Consider the following 10,212-nt stretch of genomic DNA (forward strand, 5'->3'; position numbering starts at 1 on the left):
TGTTCTGTTTTGAACATATTGTTCTGTATCTGTTTTGGTCTGAATATGCACATTTCCTGCATGTCATAGTAGCCTCTTTTCATATGTGAGATCTAAATATTCCATCTCAATTGAACAAGAGAGCACAAATTGAATACCTTTATTCCCCAAGTATTTGAACATGTCATTGTCCTCTTGTTTAATGCCCAAACCATTGTTAATTGCTCCTAGTTTAAAAACCCGTTTGTTTTCATTTCTTAATCGGAGCTCACTGAGTAAGGTTTAAATCAGATATCCCTAGTCTAGTCTAACCAGAATGATTATCACAGTACCGTTATCACAAAAATAGACCACTTAAAATGCCAATGCTAGCACGATGCATGTACCAAAGGCTACAGGAGGGGAGACAGGAAGTGGCTTGGACTACCAGAGTGCAGTATCTAATTAGACTAGGTCTCCGGGCTTGAAGGTGGGACCTCTGCAAATCATGTCATAGTGCCGCTTTTGCCAGATCCCCGCCGGTGTAAAGCTGTACATCTGCTGCAGGTCCAAGGCATAGTCCAAGCTGGCTGGTGGCGCAGGGTCATCCCCGGGCGGTGACCCGAAGGCCAGGTCTATTGTAGTGTGGATCTCCCTCCCCAGCATCAGGGACACCGGGGTGCACCCAGAGGACTCCTGGACAATAGTCCGGTAGGCCCAGAGCACTAGGGGAAGGTGACAGTCCTAGTCACGTTGGTGCCGGGAGACCAGGTGGCCATTGTTTGGTTGAATCACTCAACCAATCAATCCCTCTGGGTCTGCATCTTTTTAACGAAAACCTGGGACTCTAAGTTGCAGCCCTGTTCGCTGTGCAGCTCCTCAGGGACACCCAGCCTGACACAAATCCTAGGAGGGCATCAACCACAGTGGAGGTGCTTTCGTCCGGCAAGGTATAGGCCTCTGACCACTTCATGAAATAGTCCATGGCCACCAGGATGTGGCAGTTTCTGGCATTGGTGCATGGGAAAGGGCCCATGATGTCTTCCCCACTCGCTCCATGGGGGCCCCCACCTGGTGTTGCTGTAGGGGAGCCTGGGAATGCTCTGGTAGGCCCTTCTCTGCCAGGCACACCACGCAGGTCCTACTGTACAGTACCATTCCAGGTCCCAGTGGCAATGGCCCCGGAGTCACCGCAGAGTCTTGGCTGAGCCGAAGTGCCCCACTCCCAGCTACCCATGCACAGCCTCGCGGAGCGGCAGCAGCACGACCAACTGCCACCAGACTTCACTGCTGGAGGGTACCCACCAACCCCAGTGCAACAACAAGTCCCTGACCTCCAAAGTCTGCCACAAGGAGCAGAGGGCCTTGACGGCCTTGAGGTGAGGGGCGAGGTCCTCCCGCGTGGGCCGTGTCCCTGCCGCCTTCCAACGAAGTACTGGCCTGATGTCGGGGTCGGCCCCCTGCTGCCATGCCAAGTCTGCGAGATCCACACCCAGTGACCCCTCAAGGGTCATTGCCACAGCACTCACCTCCATCCCGGCGAGGTTCGCCTCCTCTCACTGTTCCTGCTGAGACCAGTACCGACAGTCCACCACCTCGCAGGTTCACCACAATAGTGCGTCAGCATTTCGGCAGTGTGTCCTGTCCTGGTGCTCGACGGTGAAATCGTACTCTTGTAGGATCTCCAACCACCTTACCATCTGGTCCTCCAGCTCCTTAAAGCTGAGAAGTCAAGACAGGGATGCGTGATCTATCTGGATCCTGAACCTGGTCCCATAGGGTTAGGCCCAGAAATTCCGGATAGTGAGCACCACCACCAGCAGCTCCCACTGGGTCACACAATAACTCCACTCAACTCGGCTCAGTGCCTGGCTGAAATAGGCCACGACCTTCTCACCATCCGGCCCCTCCTGCACTAACACTGCACCCACCCCAGAGTCACCAGCATCGGTGTCAAGGACATAAGGCAGCGCCGGGTCCTGGTAGGCCAGGTCAGGAGCCTGCATGAGTGCCTTGCGGAGTTGGCGGAAAGCCCCATCACAGTTCGAGTCCTACTCGAAACGCTGGCCCATCTCCCTACACTACCATCCCTGATGAACCTCTGGTAATAGGACATGAGGCTGAGGAAACTGCAGAGCTCTGCTACGTTCTAGGGCACCGGCCAGTCTCTAACCACCGCAACCTTACCTGGGTCTGTGGCAACCCCGTTTGGCCCGATAACGTGGCCCAGGTAGGCCACCTCCCGCCTCAGCAGCTTCTTGGGGTTGAGCTTCAGCCTGGCGTGAAAATTTCCACGTTCTGTCCTTCTTACGGGCCGGGACAGCCAGGGCTGACAACGGGCTGCTGGACGGTTCTATCAGCCCCATCGCCACTACCTCTCAGCTCCTCGGCTGCAGCGCGCTTTGCGTGGGCCATGCACCGGGACAGAATCCAAATGGCCCGAGCGTCGCCGGTATCGATGGCGTGCTGAACGAGGGTCATCCGCAAGCTGTCCTCGTCTCTTGCTGCGAACAGATCCTCGTTCTCGGCGATAAGCGCTTATAACTACTACTGCTGGTCCCGGGTGAGACCAGCGCAGCTGCGCCGCAGCAGGTCCCCGATGGTAAGCTTGGTCCAGGGGAACGGGGACCTTGGTATCAATCAAGGCCAGGCAAGGCTTGTTCTCAATCCGGCAGGGGAGGTACAGGCTCCAGCTGTGGCCGATCCGTCCCTCAGTGGCATGAACGGGGCAGGCGTATCTCCGCCGCCTCCCCGCCACCGCAGCCACGCAGGTGGTCTCTTCCTTCTCGCTGGAGTTTTCGGATGCACTCTCCACTGCCCGGCGCGGAGCACTCTTCCTGCCGGAGCTGCCGGCTCCCCCGAACACAACCTCAGCCCACATGACTAGGGCCAGGGTCTGTCCGAGGGCAACCGGTGCAGCCCAGTGCACATGCTATCGCAACCCCTCCTGCGCCGAGGCCCTGAGATGGGGGCCATCTCTGTCTGCCCTTGGCAATTGATCCCAGACTGTCTGGTAGCTGCTAAAGCATCCGGTGTGCGCGCTACGATATTCAAAATATTCATAGTTTCATAACCCCAGAAGCTTTCACTTATCACGTGGGTGTTTTAATTATACTGCTAATGAACTACTAAAATTAACAGGGCTGCAGATACACTATTAACTTTTTCAAGCAATTCCTTTCAATGGAGCAAAAGCATGTTCATAAGGTTTTCATGTTTCTCAGGTGCACACCCTCCGTGTTAAAAAAATGCATGAACCATATTTGAAATACCTGAAGTCATATGTGACATGCCTTTTGAGAAAAAACAAATCACCGTTTGGAAGCTTCAAACAAGAAATTCCTGCCTCTTCAAACATATCAGATATCAGTGCTGTATACTTCCTGAAGTGGCAAGATGAGCATTGTTACAGCAGTCTTTCTGAAGTGACAATGTCTAGCAAAACCAAAGCAATGCTTTATTTTATTTTATTTATTTTCATTAATCTCCATTTGGCTGTTGGACAAACAACAACAGGTAGAGTACAACCTTGAGATTTGTATAGATTAGTTTCACCATTCAACCAAGATGAGTACAGTTTATTATGGAGAAATGTACATACAATTGTTGACTACATTCTTGTTTCTAGAGCTCAATGACAACTTAAAAACTGTAGTAAAGCCATTACTGATTATCCTTATTTCCAGAGGACAAGCAAAATATTTTAGTAAAAAACTAATTTTAGTATATTTATTTTCAGCAAAACAGATGAATGTAAGATATGAGCTTTACTTTTATTTAAGTTAGAAAATATATAAATCAAAACTAAGTATTTAGTAGTATTTAGAAACTTTCAACCTACTTTGCATGGAAGTTAGTGTCGATGCCATTTTTTGAAGATCAGGGATAATTTAAACATGAACTAAATAAAACTAAATAATAATTTATGAACGTTTAAATGATGTGTACAACATAAAATACGTGCATTCCTTTTTTATGTATACTGAAGTATTGTATAAGAGTAGCGAATAATTGAAAAAACAGAGATCTTTACACCAATTTACATTGCAAGTACAAAACATAATAAAAAAAATCACTTATATACCCCCTATTTTCTGAGTAATCCAAAACATAATACTTAGGATAGTAGGAATATATTTTCTTTTTTTTTTCTCGGGCACAAGCAGCAAACCTAAATAGACGAAAATGTATTTACAACATCAAGACACAATGGGTTAATTGCTACGAACAGAAAGCAGTGCACTAACTAGAGTTCAACCCGTGGTTAGCACGCAGCTCCGAGCTACTGTAGTCCAAAATTAGTCCGCTGCAACGCAATAAACCTCTTCTCAATTGCAACAGACCTAAGGAACAGCTGCTTACCTCTAGATGTTACTGATGTAGGTAATTAATTTAAAACAACTCTTCATATGGATCAAGCAATTTAGTAGCTTACTAAGCAGAAAAATGGATCACATTAGAATGTTCAAAGAAATATCGTAGAAATAGTATCATTACTAACGAAATTATGCTTCAAAATTTATTAAATTAAAATATTATAATATTTAACTAAAACAGCTTTAAAATAATTCATTCAATAATTAAGTTTATTTACACGTGTGCTTACTAATTGTAGCATTTATTAATAATGAAGTTTAATGTCTATATTAGTAGCTGTATTACATGTATATACAGAGCCTTTTCTGTGAGATGATGAATTTTCAGATATCATGAGGAGCGAAGAGAAATGAAATTAAGGAAATAGGTATTTAAATGAGGTGCACAGTAAGACTTAAATGTGATTTGTCACATCTGGTTGTAAATTGAATAGATTTGTTGTAGTTTTTTTAATTGTGATGGAACTCGCTTTTCTCAGGGATATTGAAGAAATCGCGGTATAGCGATTAAGTTGTATAGCAAATATATGGATACATTAAAGGAAAATTAATACGGCCGACATGCAGGTTGTTCGAGCCTTTTCCTGTGAATAGCAGGGACCGCATCCGTCGGTCTGAGGGGAGTTTTCCCTTTAGGTCGGTGTTGAGTGAAGCCAGAGGCCCGGGTTCGAGTCCACAGCGGCGGGGGGCCGACCTGAGGCGGCAGCGGCGAGGAGGTGAACGAGGCGTTCGCTTATTCGTCTGAAGTATCTCTGTATTAATCTATATAATTAATCAATGGAACTAAACGCTGCTCAAATAAGATACATATTCAAATTCAAACCCAAAGCTGCTGTACTTGTTTGTTTCCCGACTAATTGCAATTGAGTACTGTATTAGTAGTGACGTACACTCATCTGGTATATTTTGGCATAAAATCAGCCCTTAAATTAAAAACTAATAATAATTTGCCAGGGACATTCAGTTAGATAGACATAAGACCGTGGTAATTAATGTGGCATGCTCATTTACTGCTCAGATTAATGAAAATGCTTTGATTCAGAGCCCTCTGCTGTCTGTGTTAATCAGAACAATCCTGAGCCCTCAGCACTTCACCAAACACAAATTAAACTGGTCTCCCACTTGATTCCGCTTGTTTTGCGTTGCAATTCAGCTCAAAGACAGGGCCGTGTTAAGTATTCTGAAAGTTTGTATGCAGCTGCGTGCTAAATCCGTAAGTCCGTTTCAACTGAAACAAATGTCTACAGCTATTTCGTACACGTGCAGTATTTACAAGCCTTTGAGTTTCGGAACCTCGCCTTCTTACAGTTACAGGAAAAAAACAATGCATACAGTAACTGAAGAAGAAATACAATACAGGGAAGGACCTTTTGAAAAAAAGTTTCCTTTTATTCAGTTGAAATGATGCATTTATCTTGGCTTTCAAAGGTATTTTTACTTTTGTAAAAGAAGCAACAATGGCGTGGGTTGCACTTTCAGCATTAGTAATCTTTGTGCTATTCCATATACATTTTTAGATTTCGGGAAGAGCTGTTCCTAGCCCCTGACGGGACAAGGGTTAATCCGATTTATGATACCACTATAGACTCTAGCTTTTACTTCAGTTCTAGATAATTTTTACAATTCTTTCTAATCATTTTACAAAAAATGTTAAACATTTGGGGTTGCTTTTTTGGTGAAGAGGGTTTTCTGCTTCACTTCCTAAATTCTTTAATTTATATTAAATTCAATTTATTATCTGTACATTACAAATTGGCACATCAAAAGTATTAATGTTACAAAGAATCCTTCGAAAACAATGAGAGTGCAGTAAAGAATGGAAAAATGTATGCAAAGAAGTGTTAGTCATACTGTATGTAAAACACAGAAATGTTAAGCTTCAAATGGAAACCTGGGAGCACATTAAAATGTTGTGAAATGCCTTAAAGTAAAGTTGTGGTGTAAATATGAAGGTTTGGAAGTATTTTGCCCATGCAAAACCTTGAATCTTTTAAAATATTGTTTAAATGGGAGGAGTATTCCTTTTTCAATATTATTCAATACTCCAACGAAGGCCTGTCTGAGTTTTTATTCAACACATAAGATACACGCATTGTAAGTCTGTATTTTATTAAAATAAACAACACAGCTTGAAACTGATATACTGGACGCGCATGACATCAAACCAGTTGAAATGGTTATGGATTATGTTATGAGCCATGGGGAGTGTTGTTTGCAGTTCACATCTTGATTGCATTACATAAGGCCTTACTCAAAAAGCCAAACACTTCAAATTTGGCAAACCATTTTTAGAATAGAATAACTGATTCCCTTTCACACTTAGGCATCAATGTTGTAGGAATGGAGGTTTAGCTCTGAGTTAACTTCTTTTATTAAGATGCAAAGTTGTTCTGTTTTTTGCCTATTAAGGAGGTGCACAATATTTTTAGATTAAAGGGATAGAATCTAGAACATATTGATTTATATATGCAGTATGTGCTTTTGTTTAACGGTATTTGTTGTGTTATTTTACTGCTAATAAGTAGTTGTTTGGCTCTGTTTTATTACTCTTCCACCAGAACTGTGCCTGTGCCAAGTCTCGTCTCGTGCTAATAATCATGTGCCTCAAATTATTGCTTTCACTTGGGTCATATTACTTAACATAATAGTTTGAAATAAACTGATAGTACAATGAAAATAAAAGTGTAACTCTCATTGATATACTCTAAGTAATTATTCTCAATTAACAAAATAAATGCATAGAGTGTGAGGTAATAACTATCAAATGCATGTAGGCTGTGTGAAGTTCGGAATGGTGGGTGTATAAGTTGTTTAGGTTTTAAATCACTTGAGGTTTCTTCTGGTAGAGCAGAATATTTATAGAAACAATTATATACTTTTATTCCATCACAAACTCCTAATTATTTTCTGATCTTACTTTTCTAATTCTTCTTCTCCAAATCCTTTATGGTCACAGATTCTCCCACTACATCAACAATAGCTACAACTACAATTCCAATAACACTTCCAAATACAACCACTCCAATAACTACAACAGCTCAAACAACACCACCTCCAGTTACAACCACAACTCCATTCACAACCACAACAGTTCCAACAACTGTCCCAACCACAACAGAAGCAGTAACTTCAACTCCAATCACAAGCACAATGGCTCCCACAACAACAACAGCTGAAACTATAACAACTTCAGTTCTAACTACAACCACAGTAGCAGATCAAACAACTACATATCCAACTTCAACCACAACACCCTTAACAACCACAACAGATCCAACTACTACCATAACCGTTCCAACCACAACAGAAACAGTAACTTCAACTCCAATCACAAGCACAATGGCTCCCACAACAACAGCTGAAACTATAACAACTTCAGTTCTAACTACAACCACAGTAGCAGATCAAACAACTACATATCCAACTTCACCCACAACACCCTTAACAACCACAACAGATCCAACTACTACCATAACCGTTCCAACCACAACAGAAGCAGTAACTTCAACTCCAATAACAAGCACAATGGCTCCCACAACAACAGCTGAAACTATAACAACTTCAGTTCTAACTCGAACCACAGTAGCAGATCAAACACCTACATATCCAACTTCACCCACAACACCCTTAACAACCACAACAGATCCAACTACTACCATAACTGTTCCAACCACAACAGAAGCAGTAACTTCAACTCCAATCACAAGGACAATGGCTCCCACAACAACAACACCTGAAATTATAACAACTTCAGTTCTAACTACAACCACAGTAGCAGATCAAACAACTACATATCCAACTTCAACCACAACACCCTTAACAACCACAACAGATCCAACTACTTCCATAACAGTTCCAACCACAACAGAAGCAATAACGTCAACTCCAATCACAAGCACAATGGCTCCCACAACAACAACAGCTGAAACTATGACAACTTCAGTTCTAACTACAACCACAGTAGCAGGTCAAACAACTACATATCCAACTTCACCCACAACACCCTTAACAACCACAACAGATCCAACTACTACCATAACCGTTCCAACCACAACAGAAGCAGTAACTTCAACTCCAATCACAAGCACAATGGCTCCCACAACAACAGCTGAAACTATAACAACTTCAGTTCTAACTCGAACCACAGTAGCAGATCAAACAACTACATATCCAACTTCACCCACAACACCCTTAACAACCACAACAGATCCAACTACTACCATAACTGTTCCAACCACAACAGAAGCAGTAACTTCAACTCCAATCACAAGCACAATGGCTCCCACAACAACAACACCTGAAATTATAACAACTTCAGTTCTAACTACAACCACAGTAGCAGATCAAACAACTACATATCCAACTTCAACCACAACACCCTTAACAACCACAACAGATCCAACTACTTCCATAACAGTTCCAACCACAACAGAAGCAATAACGTCAACTCCAATCACAAGCACAATGGCTCCCACAACAACAACAGCTGAAACTATAACAACTTCAGTTCTAACTACAACCACAGTAGCAGGTCAAACAACTACATATCCAACTTCACCCACAACACCCTTAACAACCACAACAGATCCAACTACTACCATAACTGTTCCAACCACAACAGAAGCAGTAACTTCAACTCCAATCACAAGCACAATGGCTCCCACAACAACAACACCTGAAATTATAACAACTTCAGTTCTAACTACAACCACAGTAGCAGATCAAACAACTACATATCCAACTTCAACCACAACACCCTTAACAACCACAACAGATCCAACTACTTCCATAACAGTTCCAACCACAACAGAAGCAATAACGTCAACTCCAATCACAAGCACAATGGCTCCCACAACAACAACAGCTGAAACTATAACAACTTCAGTTCTAACTACAACCACAGTAGCAGGTCAAACAACTACATATCCAACTTCACCCACAACACCCTTAACAACCACAACAGATCCAACTACTACCATAACCGTTCCAAACACAACAGAAGCAGTAACTTCAACTCCAATCACAAGCACAATGGCTCCCACAACAACAGCTGAAACTATAACAACTTCAGTTCTAACTCGAACCACAGTAGCAGATCAAACAACTACATATCCAACTTCACCCACAACACCCTTAACAACCACAACAGATCCAACTACTACCATAACTGTTCCAACCACAACAGAAGCAGTAACTTCAACTCCAATCACAAGCACAATGGCTCCCACAACAACAACACCTGAAATTATAACAACTTCAGTTCTAACTACAACCACAGTAGCAGATCAAACAACTACATATCCAACTTCAACCACAACACCCTTAACAACCACAACAGATCCAACAACTTCCATAACAGTTCCAACCACAACAGAAGCAATAACGTCAACTCCAATCACAAGCACAATGGCTCCCACAACAACAGCTGAAACTATAACAACTTCAGTTCTAACTACAACCACAGTAGCAGATCAAACAACTACATATCCAACTTCAACCACAACACCCTTAACAACCACAACAGATCCAACTACTACCATAACCGTTCCAACCACAACAGAAGCAGTAACTTCAACTCCAATCACAAGCACAATGGCTCCCACAACAACAACAGCTGAAACTATAACAACTTCAGTTCTAACTCGAACCACAGTAGCAGATCAAACAACTACATATCCAACTTCAACCACAACACCCTTAACAACCACAACAGATCCAACTACTTCCATAACAGTTCCAACCACAACAGAAGCAATAACGTCAACTCCAATCACAAGCACAATGGCTCCCACAACAACAACAGCTGAAACTATAACAACTTCAGTTCTAACTACAACCACAGTAGCAGGTCAAACAACTACATATCCAACTTCACCCA

The sequence above is a fragment of the Lepisosteus oculatus genome, chromosome 13 (assembly GCF_040954835.1).
Source record: "Lepisosteus oculatus isolate fLepOcu1 chromosome 13, fLepOcu1.hap2, whole genome shotgun sequence".
Classification (NCBI taxonomy): Eukaryota; Metazoa; Chordata; class Actinopteri; order Semionotiformes; family Lepisosteidae; genus Lepisosteus; species Lepisosteus oculatus.